Genomic DNA, 13,365 nt, shown 5'->3' on the forward strand with positions numbered 1-13,365 from the left:
AATTAATTTATGAAACTTTATGCACTCATTAGAAAAACAATATTTTTGCGAATCTTCTCATATAACTTTTGATCACATTTTGCTTCTAGTTTCGTTGAGTATTAAATATTTTCATGGAAGATCGTAATGGTCGTCGTTACGAAATCATAGATGCCATAAAACAAAAATTAATAACTAACAATTTAGAGTTAAATTCTTTACGAATATTACATAAGAATGTAGCCTGAAGTTCCAGCTTTGCAATGAAATTATAGAAATTATAAAAGTTCATAAATTAATTACGGAAATTGAGTAATTTATTAATTTTTCTCTGTCGGAGGCCTTCTATCCTTTTCTAACCGCTTTCTGTCCTTGTCTGTCACGTGACCAGGTGTAGACGACCTCCTTGTACATTCTATATTCCTATCACTTTCTTGATTTTTGAGCCCAAATCATAGATGGCGCTGGCTGTATCATAAGCTTCCAGACGAAAATCATAGATATTTCAACGGTTCCAAGAATTGTTACGGACAATACTTTCGCAACTTTGGCGAGAATTTTTCGGACAATTTTGCGATTTTGTATTAGGCGAATATAACATGACAAGAGGTTGACCGTCGACTGAATTCTAAGAAATGACGTCATTTCCAAAAATTCTTTTGAATAATACTTTTGCAGCCTCAGTGTAAAATTTTCGGCTGATTTTGCGATTTTGCATTATGAATACATATCATAAAAGGAGATTGCTCATCGGCAGATTTCAAAAAATCATGTCACTTTTTTTGCAGCGTTTACGTGAATATGCATAGTATACATAATCTACTCATTGCAGAAGTTTTTAATTACTTTATTTAGTATTTGGATTATGGGTAAAAAGAAATAACTATCTTTATTTTATAATTATCTTTATTCTATCCTTAGGAAAGTATATCTTATATATTAACTTTTCGCATGGAGAGATAAAACTAGAGTGATGAAACAAAGGGGTATGCGATTACAGCTCATCCTAGTCCTCTAATTCTTATCTAACGCCTGAAGTAAACACTTCCCGGAACTTTTTCGGCGCATAGTTCAAAGATGTACCTATTTCTTCCAAGAGATTGATTTTTGTATATACGTTAAGACGTATCTCATTTTCAACACTTACCTTACTTACCTTAATTCATCTGAGTGTACATATTACTGCAACAGATAGTGTCCACTCTTTATTTTCAAAGTTCAAAGGGAATATTGGAAATTTATAAGAAACAGGAATTACTAACTTAGTACTAGCTAAATTACTAAGTTATTACTATATATTTATTTACATATAATTTATAATTAACTTAAAATTAATTAATGATTAATTTATAATTAACTTATAATTTAAAACTAAGTATCTTATAACTAACTTATAACTAGCTTATAACTAATAATTCATCTTTGGTGCATAGCTCTTAGCTTGGTGTGAATTTCAAAGAATAATCTTTGAAAAATTCTACCAATTACCAGGTCTCACCACGTGGAGGTGGCTATGCATCGAGACCCAGACATGTGCCCTAGTGGCACATCCTACTGGCGCTACCTGTATCAAAGGTACCCTAATTTAACGTGGAGCGAACTAAGTTAAAGTGACTCTACTGACACTCTATAATATTGCGTGTCTTACAAAAGGGAACTTCGCGATTATTCAAAAGACCGACTAGTCTATGCGACGCACTCCCGTGTACAAGACAACTCCGGGCCTCAGCACCCTTCCGATCGGGCCTTGCCCACCTTGCCACCGCCGACCTCGCCATGGCTTACTCGATGATCTAAAGCAGCTAACGAACCAGTGAAACATCCAGAGGCAATCCGAGGGTCCTATGCGAGGCCTAACAGTCGGAATCACGCGCATGCTCCATACCCCGGCTCTATGCAAACATAACCACATAGCCACCAAGTGCTAGAGGGGCAGGCAGGCACGCTCTTGCAATGATTCCGACTGCAGGGCCCATCCCCCGGTCGTGTGCACGGATTGGCACCCAGGACGACTAAGGTCGACGGACCCTCGTATTACTCCAGATGCCTCACCAGCCCGAGGGCCACCAGAGATTCCGATGCATGACGAGATTGACAGTGGCAGAAATGAGTGTCGGAGACGAGCCGTGAGAATGACTTACGAGACGTGGAGTTGTCGAGTACACAGGAAGTACGTCGCGTAGGCTAGTCGATACTTAAGAACGTTCGCGATTATCCCGAGAACAATTATGTTCTATTTGGTAAACGAGAGGGGCAAGAGAATTGATATATTTCGCTCCAAGTTAGGTAGCTTACCTTTGTACAAATAGCACGCACATAAGACTTAGTCTAGGCATCTACCTTATAGATACTTAAATCTACTTAGATCTAAACGCACGCATCCCGCGTCGTTCAACGATGTCTTGAAAAACCTGTAAGATGAAAAAGAAAAGGTTAGTAAATGATTACTAAAACATAATAAAAGTGAAACAAATATAAACTATAATGATCAATGAAATGGAATGAACAATTCAACGGTGAGACATAAAGAACCCAACGATGAGAAATAAAGAACCTAACGATGAGACGATCGAATATTATATGAAATATTTGAATCGTCAATTGAAAATAAAATCTGAAAAAAGAAAAATTATTAAAACCTGGAAGAAAACGGGTTAATAAGAGGAAACTACAAAAATAGTTTAAATGGAACGATGAATCCAACGATGTGACATAAACAACCCAACCATGAGACATAAATAATCCAATGATGAGACACTTGAATATTATACGAAATATTCAAAATGTCAAATAAAAATAAATACAAAGGATTAAATAACATGTGAAAAGAGGAAAAATAATTAGAAGCTGGAAAAGGAAAAAATAATTAATAAATAAATAATAAATAAATAAAACGCTGAAATAAAAAAATAATTAATATCTGAAAACAAAACAAAAATTATTAGTAAATTGTTTAATGGGGGGAGGTGAGGGTGGGGTAGCTAACCCCAACCTCACTTCTAATTCCCCCCCTCGCACATAACGAAAATTTAGATGTTACACTTCCGAAGTTGAACCGACAAATAACTTATGCTGCGTCGCGTTGTCCCTTATATAGCCGCCGATCGGCCGAGACCCCCACTCCGATTGAAAATTTTTGAATTTTATCGATTCCATTATTTATTATTTTTCCGCTTTAATAACCAATAACTTAATAATTTTTTCACTTTTATTATAAATATGCGTTGCGAGCAATTTGTTAATAACAATATTAATTTGTTATAAACAATCAGTGTAGTAATTTATAAACTTTATTTACACTTTTGGAATATAAATTTCCAGGATACGTATATATATATGTCAAAATATTTTTATTTCCTCTGTATTTTTGGCTAAAATGAAGTATTACGCGAAAAGTAATAACGTTGAAAGATTTATTCTCATCTTAAAAGTTAGGTGAGAGTTTATTTTTTAACATCTTTTTAATAGAAAGTCATTTATCGAATAATGCACTTGTTTCAAATTTCAAATGATTTAGAGAAATTTCTTATAAATTTGCGATTTTGGTATTAATTAATCATTAAAACTAATTTCGAAACTTTTAATATTTATTATGTACTAACGGAACTTCTAGTATTTATTTGGTATATGAGATTTCTAACCCTGGATACCCTGACATGCGGAACATTTTCGAGTTAAAGTGTATAATATAAAATATTCTAAATATATAATATAAGTCTTAAATTGTGACTTAAAAGGATGAGATGGTTTATTTATACATGGCGTGTAACAACTTTTACCACACTTTCTCTTTAACTGGCTGCATTTTTTACATTTCTTAAATCATTGGCTATTCCAGTTTTATTACACGTTCGACTGTTGCCATTTATCTCGCTTTCGTTTTAATTAGTTGCAATCTCTGCGTCTCACAGTAAACATATAATCGGCTATAATAATAGGGTGATTAAGGTTGAAACACGAGTCGTGTGTTACACGTGATCCAGATTTTTCGAATGAGATGCAAAATCAAATACAAAAGAGACTCAACAGCTCTTACTGTGCGAGGTTTAAGACTCCTCGAGACTTAAAGGAATTCCGCTAGATTGAAAATATTTTCACGTTATTTTCTTAAACTATAAATATTAAACGTCGAAGGTGTGCAAATATTTTTCGCTACTTTGAAACACTTTTGTAAACGATCTTTTTCTTTAGTTTTGAAATAAGTTTTCAATGCATAAAATATATAAAATACACGAAATAATTCTTCGATTTACGAAATTTTTACGATTTTTTTACGGTGCTTACGTTAAAAGTATATATACTTTTATATTAAGCGATTATATTGTAGTATATTATATTGTTATTTTAAATATAGAAATTATTTTCCATTTTCGAATTATTCTTCGTTTCATTTTGTCCGATTATTAAAAAAATGAATATTTAATTTCTCGAAATGAAGGAGAATTATTCGATTCTTTTGTTTCTTGAACGAATACGTTTTTAATTCTTAGGGTAATGTATTTTTAACCTTTTTATATCGATCGGACACGGTATCTTGGACATTTTTCCAGAGTCTTTCGATATGGGATATTTATTATGGTGTATTACGAGACATTATTTTACCGTTTAACGAGTGGTATTTACCTCGTTAGCTGGTTGAAAACCGGGAAAAGTACCGTAAAGGGTTGGTATCATTTTCCCTGGTACAAATACCGAATTGTTGTTTTGTTCGTGAAATGAGTCATAAGTAAACTGTAATGATTAATAGTGTGCTTAGCTGGCTATTTATACAATGTAAAGTATCAGAGGCATATAAATTCCCAGGTTTATTTAATACCCTATTCGAGTTTATGACTCGATGTTCATAACATTTTTAAATGAGGGTCTCGATTCATTGACCTTCTAATTAGCTCGCCTATTAGCATAAGTATGTAACTCGATCGAATGTCTCGTAAAATTTTATCGAACCGAACTGTGCAAAAGATATCATACAAAATAAAATTTTTAAAAACAACTAGATCTGTAATATAAAAATAAATATAAAAATAATACGAATTCCAATTGAATTCTAAAGATAATAAAAATTTAAATCGAGTTATAAAAGCAATAAAAGATCTTCGATTAAATTACGAAACGAACCGAAAACTTAACGTAAATTGTACAGCAATAAAAATAAAAGAATTTCCGTTTAAATTGTGAAAACAAAAATTTAATCTAAATAATAAAAATGACAAAAGTTTGAACCAAATTTTAAAAAACGCGAAATCTAAAGTGTAAGTTTATTTACATATTTATCTATGGTGTTTTATTGCGTTATAAAACGCAATACCACATGAGTAAGGGAAAACATAACTCGTCCAAGTTAATGGGGGCTGCATTCAATTGTGCTTATTCTAGCATCGTTGCATATTAGATTGCAAGAGGTCAACGCACCTTGTCATTATACCAATCATCTTCGTCCTTCTATGTCCAAACATTGCATTTACACGGTTGTAATGAACCAATAAACGTTTTTGCTATTACAAAATTTCATTTCTATGATTTCACACGTGTCGATGCAAGCTTAATCTACTACTTTCTAACAATTTAAATCTCTTACTGAATATATTACCGCAATGGAAAGTGTGCTCGATAAGAAACTTTTAATTATCCTTACTGGAATTGGAGCAGAGTATAAAAACTTTAATTATGTACTACTAAAACTTTATTATATTAAGTATGTAATTATTACTTCAACCGTTACTTCAAGATTCATTTCGGATAATAAACCCGTGCAAAATTACGGGCTTATTATTTTCGTAATACCGATACCTTCGACGTTTGTTTCGTTATTCTATCATGCGAAATTAAATCAGAGAAGAGGTGCTTAGAATGAAACGGTAAATAAAATAGCAAAAAAGGAAAAGTAACGAACTTATCGCGAAATTATAAGATCTCGTTACCTTCTAACGTTTAACACTCTTATCACTTTCATCTCATGGTCTACTTGATATAAAATCAAATTTTGAGTAATAAAATCCGAGACTCTAATTTTTCGTTGAAATTAAAAATCCTATTTCCCTTCTCGTTCGACTCGTACAGGAACACGGATAATAGAATTTACCAATAAGAAAACAAAAATATTAATGAACAAGGAAAATGTCATTTATTTCCTCATATAAGAAAGTTGCAGTTTTACATTTATTTTCTTTTCTAAATTAAATTATCTAAATATACTTAATAAATTATTACACAAGAAGATATATAAAATATAACGAAATGTTTATTGCTATTAACTGCAAATCACGTAATACAATAATACAATAATACAGTATTACTAAGCGCTAAATAAAGGCGGTAATTTTTGAAAAATCGACGTGTACGAATATTAACGCGAGTCACTGTTGGTGCATTAATAAAAAGAAAGGGAATCCTTGGCAAAAGGTCGTGACACGTTATTGCGCTGCATCATACCGAACTGCATCGATCTACATGCACACGGTCAGCATCGACACATGCACAGTGTCTCGTGCATTCGTTAAAGCCTTAATGAACTCTTTCGCCCACTGGACACCCACTCTGTCGTTCACGAGAATACGGCAGCGGGCTTGGATCGCTCTATAAACAACGTTTCCATTCGACAGGGCCGAGCTAATTGTTTAACTGGGCAAGTTAATACGTTTAACGATCCGGTAATTGAGGGAACTTTGCACGTCAACGTGAACGCTCTCGTTCTAATATCGTTCGACATCATGCTGCGCAGGATGATGCCGCGTTAAGGCCTGATTTACGGTATTACTTTCAATGGAAACACAAGGTGATTCGTCGATCGTTATCATACCGAATGGCCTGCTCGAAATAAATGGCCAGAGCTAGCGAGCTGCCTCTATTTGCTTCTTGCCGCGTTCGAGGTCTCTTTGATGAAGTTGGACGAAGGTAACGGAGCATCCAACGTGTGCGATAAATTATTGGCAGGATGTACCGAGTGTAACGAGAAACGAGAAAACGTGTCCGAGGAATATTAATCGTGCTCTTATTTTATTCGCGCAGGTTGGTGTGTTATTTAAACCCACGATTAGGTGAACGAAATTGAATTAGAATATTAAAAAATTGGAATAACAGGAGGCATTGGAAAAATGATTGTACCTATATTGGAAGACTAAGACGATGACGTTGAATACGGAATTTTCGATGAAAGTTTTGGAAACGGTGATTTAGGTCGTGGTAGGTTCATCGTTAAGGTGTAGCGTGGCTGATTTATTGTAATTAATTTACACCAGGCTAAATGTGTTATATCAAGGTATTATTAGTATTAGTCCTGTATTGAAATTGAAGGGGTATGTAAATATCTGGTGTGCTTTTATTTTAAATTTTGTGAAAAGTGACTGCTTGAATTTTGAAATTTCGACTATTTTAGTAGATACAGTACTTATATATGTCGAAGCGAGTGTTTTGTTTGTGCGATTAAATTTTGTTGAAAGTGTCTCATATATCGACAAGTAGAGAATTTAAAAATAAAATAAAAGAATAGAATTTCTTTTTCTTCTTATATTCATTGTCAATACTTTTTCAATTTCTTGTATATGTACAAAATTGTAACAGGTTACTTCTAGAATTGCTGTTTGATTAGGTATTATTAATATTTGGAATGTTTAGATTTCTCATTTAGATCAATACTAAATCACTATTTAGTTGACATGTTCGAAATAGCATTGAACTTTGTTAACCTTTATATTTAAAGGAATGCTGCATGTGCATCTTTTGCTTTCATCTTGTATTTCAACCTGATATTTGATCAGTTTTTTGACCTAGCTGGTGGAATTTTATACTTGCTTATCTCAAAGGTGTACTCTGCATTGTTGATAAAGTTGATATGTCGTATCAATTAATCATATAAAAAGAATAACAAACGAAATGTAAGAAGACACTTATAAATGTGTTAATCTCTTATCTAGCTGAAGTTGCTGTTGTTATTTTATAAATATTTTTTAAAGCAGATATTCGGTACATTTTAAAGTTAAAGTGTTTGCCTCTTTTATTTAACTATAGTTTGAATTATTTTTATTATACACAAATGTTAGCTAAATTTAACGTTATTTACTTCAATTATGATGTACCAGTATTTGTTTTAGCAAACAATTTCATTCAATCGTAAATACGATGATATTCAATTCGATTTTCGAATGGTAAATATGCAGCAGCACGCAATGTCTTCGATGCAAAAGTTATTTGCACATAATTATACAAAATATCTGAGGTGATTGCATACCTATATATTAGCCAAAAATATCGAATTTACTAATTACTATTACCACTTATTGTAAAATATCCACATACACATATTCTAAACAACGTATTCATTTTTTATCCATTTCCTAATACTTTTTATATACCTTTTTGTATAATTATATACTTAAAAGTAAGTATGTTACATACTTTTGTTTCACGTATCTATTTTTTAATATTCTTTATATACTTTTATTTTCTCTATCCCTATATGAGATAAATGAATTACTATATGGAAATTTTATAGAAAAAGCACACCTCATGGAGACGATTAAAGCTCGAATCGCATTCTCCTGTTTCGGTCCATGCCACCGGTATCTGGCCGCCAGTATTGATTACTTACACAACCACCCTCCATCTTGCCAGATGACGACAACTGTGTGCGTCATTTCATAAAATTGTTTTCGTTCTTATCGTCTTCCTTCCAAGTCGTCGTGTAATATTACTCCAGACATGTCGCGATGGAAGTTGATGCTGTCAGCCGTAGTATCGTATTTTGATCCAATAGTCGAAAAGATAATCCTCAAGGAAATCAAATCAATCATTTCCGAGCAACAACTGTTGCTAAACAAACTATGTTAATGTCGTTTCGATCAATTTTAATGGTGTATTCAAGCGAACGAATTTAATTTTATCCTGAGAGGACAATCGCGAGGATTGTTTGTAAAGTAAAATGTTTCTAGGTTTGTTATACAGGATGAGTCGATAAAAATGATTTGAAATATCTCGTTATCTATTAACTGCATACAAAAATGTTTGAAATAAAATTTTCCGAATTTGCCTGGACACATTGTATGGATGCATTCTAATCCCTTTTATGGGATGTATCCCATATTTTTTAAATAAAAGGTAATCCTGAGTTGCTTGAATGACTTCCTATTTTCTTCGTACTATTTTGTAGAAATTACTGTGTAAGAATTTTCGTTCCAGTTTGAGGTTCAAGGTTAATGGAAGCTTACCTTATTGTAGGTTGTTGCATTTGTCTTTTTAATAAAGCAATATGAAAGAAATATTCGAAGCTATTCAAAAAATTCATGGTTACCATGATATTTCAAAAAAATATGAGATGTGATTCAGTTACTTTTCAGTTATTAAGGTGATCTCTTAACAATTGGTTAGAATTACAAATTGCGGTAGTACTTATTTTACAAGGTAAATTGCGCGAAGGAACGTCTGTGTTACAGATTAAGTCAGCACGTTCCTAATTGATTTTCATGCATGAAACGCGACAATAACTTTGCATGTTACGAAATGCGTTATGAATTATGTAACGAATCTCTATTGCGACCAACTGTAGTTTTATAAACGACGCAGATATTTCATCTGCGTGTGATTAATATCTATATCAGATCTGCAATATACAACAATATAATAATTATATATAATTAAAATATATAATTAATACTGATTAATATTGCATTAATTATATTTAATAAAAAATTTAATAAATGCCAGTAATAATATAGATACACATATCTAATCGTGTTTCCACCCGAGTAAATATCAAAATTTCTTTCACCAAAAACAATACCGAGTAGAACAAAAAACACAATTCAAGCTTCCAAATACTTCCAAACACCGCAAAAATTCTCCAACGAATCAACCCTAAAAAAAGCATACATTCGTAACCCTTTTTCAAAACTTTCCAAGCATCGGCGCGACGAAATAATTCTCAACCCCCGAATGACTCATCGGCAGTAGCTCACCCTTCGTTCCAACCCCCGCGTTGCGCCCCTTTCCATCCCCGGTGGGCACGGAGCGCCGCTATTTCGTTATCCGGTGTTAAACCGTTTTCAAGAATGGCGAGGACCATTTTCCATTTTCCCCGGAGTTTAGGACCGCGGCTGCCAATTAATAGCAGCGTTTTGCGAGCGCGCGCTGATGTCACTGCTCCGATCCCCTTTACGCGAGGAAGCAACCCTGTCTCGTAAAGTGGCCAATAATAATATCAGCACAGTGTCACCCTTTTGGCCCCGTTCGCTCCCCTCGCGTTCGTTCCGGGCTGAGCAACATCTGAAGCGTGCTGAGATTCCGAGAAGTCTGCACCCGGATTAGTCGTACGCGGACGCAAGGGGTTGCGGCTTAATATATCGGAGTCGGATGTTGGGGTGCTGCCGAAAAAGAGGACGATGGCCATGGTTACGCGCGGTTTCGGGCGTGCTTTGGTTCGCGAGGTGAGCGGGATTACGCGCACTCGCCCGCTTGTAAATAGACCGTGCTGGGGGAAAAAGGTTCGCTCGGTCCGCCCTCGTCTTTGTGGCTATGGAAAAAGATGAGGAACGTTAATGACACGCTGGTGGTCTGGGCCAGCGTGTCATTTTTAACTTCAAATGCGCGGGTTAATTTGTACCGCCGGGTCTTTAACACGAGGGAGGGGTTGTTTGGGCACAGGCGAGTATTATTTTTGGGAGATGAACGTTGTTCACCGTTGTCCTTGTGCTGTGTATTATTAGTATGGACGTTAACGTGTTAATGGTAGTAGCCTTAATGTTATTAACACTAGATTTACGGAATCCATGAATTTGACGGAAGAGTTGTACCAATTATACGATGGTAACAGATTTAGTTAATTTATATTAAGACTGTTAATATAATATATTATTGTTTTTAAATTAACCTAATCGTTAAAAAAAAGGCACGTGGTTTCTTTTACCTGTTAATTTCACAGGTGTCCTTAGAAATAGGTATACAGATAGTGTCTGTAAACCTAGTGTTAAGTTGTGTCAATGTTATATCATATAGTAATAATAGTATAGTAATAATATAATAGTGGTCTTAACTCGTTCATTGGTACGATAAAATTTCCATTATTCGTAGAATGATATTATTTGTATAATAAACGATATTAGTATTAATATCATTGTCAAAATGCGTATAATTAGTGTTATTAATTATTCCCGTCGATTTCGACTTTTTTTCGAACAAGATTAATGAAAACCTTGAGTTTACTTTAGATATCGTATTTATTTTTGATACACATTTAATAATAATTATTATACTTGGAGTACTCTTAATGGGGTGTTAAAGAATGCTTGATCACAAGCTTCAACATCGAGTAATGGAATTCTAAAGCGTTTTAATTCTTGCATCAAATTAATCCTACCTCATAATGCTCGAGTTACGTCAATTTTCTGACAACTCGACTTTGATTCGTCGATTCATCCCTTATTCGCTCACAAACTAAATTCAATTCCGCCTTACGAAACGTTGCTTAAAAAATTATACAACATTTTTTTAAATCCCCCCCTAAGAAAAACACAAAAAGAATGATGTACTAAATTACCGTAATAAAATTTTATTTTTCACGATTTTAATTCTCGCTTATAAAATATTAATTAATATATGAAAGAAGCTTCTCTCAAGCTCTACATCCACGAATGAAAAAGAAAGGGAAAAAAAGAGGTAAAAGAAAATTGGCATAGTTTTTTAAACTTTCAGATTGAAATATCCACTCAACGTTATCCCGATAGACGAGTTTTAATTTTCCAGCATAACCAGTGAAACTTTAAGTTAAATTAACGATCCGTGAATGTTGAAGGAGGCCTGGTCCATGAGAACCGGTGCTCAAGACGAATTTCTAAACGTCCCAGAAGGCAAAGCGAGGTCAGATTTTCCAGACTGCACGGTGCTCGCGAATAATAGCGGAACTCTTAGAACTTGTTAAGATTCGCGACAACCCGCTGGAGGGACGTTATCCGTTAATTACTCATTTCGCATTTCAACACTGGCCAGCAGGAAAATTCTGCATTTCCTTATTGCTCGTGCGGGGTTTGAAGTGGCCCGGGACTATAAATCACTGACATGTCACGCAAACGGTTTTACATCAAGTTAAGCCCGCCGTTCGTTAGAACGATGAAAATTGTAATCCAAATCTGGGTCGCGTTTAATTATAACGAATCGTTTCTTAAGTCCCACCTGATATCGAGCTGGCAAGTTTTAGGTGTCGTAGCGAAATTATAGTCTTCAAAGCCGATGGAATGCGAAGAATCCTATAGGGCAGCAGTAGAATTCTGTTGGAACACTACACGATTGGTCTATGCTACTTGAAAGTTAGAAATGTGTCGAATAAAAATTTAATTTTCGAATTTGTTATCGATGTTATTTTATATAATTTTTCGTGAACCGGTTTCAGAGGAGACTGAAAAGTTACGAGTGAGATCTTAAGCTAAATGATTATAGACGAATTTATGATCGACTATAGTTATTGGTTTTAATGTACAATTTTTTGGAGCAATAATAGTTACAAAAAGATTATTCAGTGTTAGCGTACTTGTACATTAATGAGATATTATATCGCAAGATGTGATAAGTCAGAAAAATAAGTTTGAAAAATATAGATAGTTGGATGTATAGTTTTTCGAGTTACAATGTGGTGTGTTGATTAAAGTCAAGTTTACCTTTACTTCATTTAAAGCTAAGAAAATTAATCGGGTATTGCATTTTTGATAAATACACACGAATCCAAGAATTTCTATGACACATCGAGTTTCGAAGAATTTTTCTACATTTCGGGGTTTTGAAAAATCGATCCTCGTAAATTGACAAAATTCTGTAAAACCCTAAATAAACGCCACGACAACTCAACTCGGTACTCTCAACCGAATTAGTTAGTTTTGGAAACATACGATACTTCTCGCTAAATATTCTACAAAATCCTTGCGTTAGGTGAACAGTTTGTTGAATACTGTTGGAAAATCGCTGTTCTGGTCTATTAAAATTAATGACTCGAAATTCCAGCCGGAGCCTTTGGGGCAGCCGTCGTCATTTTCACTGATTAATCGCATATCTATGCGCAAACCTCGTCCTTAGGATGTTTTAGTCTTAGACGATCGTCGCTCTGGAAATAGAAGGCAACCTTCATCTTGATCCTTTTTAAAAGTTTCATCTAATTCGGTCTAGTTCGTAGTGTCTATTTCCTATGGAATCAGGAGCCACCACGTGCCTCCGCTCCGTTTTCGGCCCTATTCCGAAAATAAAACGGTCTTTAAGCAACGGTGACGTTCTTTCATTGACGTCTCCAGGAAACATAAAGAAGGCTTTCGCTCCATAATTTGATTTTTTCTCTTTCTTTGTTGGCTGTTGGGAAGCATTATTGCGATTACGGGTGTCGTATCTTTTAATTAAGGAACGTGACAACGTGAT

At 34.3% G+C, this 13,365-nt stretch overlaps 1 protein-coding gene across 2 annotated transcripts in view; it reads left to right on the top strand.

Moving 5' to 3' along the window:
* The window catches only part of cnn (phosphodiesterase 4D interacting protein centrosomin), a 54,786-nt gene that overhangs the window by 5,344 nt on the left and 36,077 nt on the right, over positions 1–13,365 (top strand). The gene's annotated exons all lie outside the window — the stretch shown is intronic.

This window comes from Eufriesea mexicana, unplaced genomic scaffold (assembly GCF_001483705.2).
Source record: "Eufriesea mexicana isolate 0111107269 unplaced genomic scaffold, ASM148370v2 scaffold202, whole genome shotgun sequence".
Taxonomy (NCBI): Eukaryota; Metazoa; Arthropoda; class Insecta; order Hymenoptera; family Apidae; genus Eufriesea; species Eufriesea mexicana.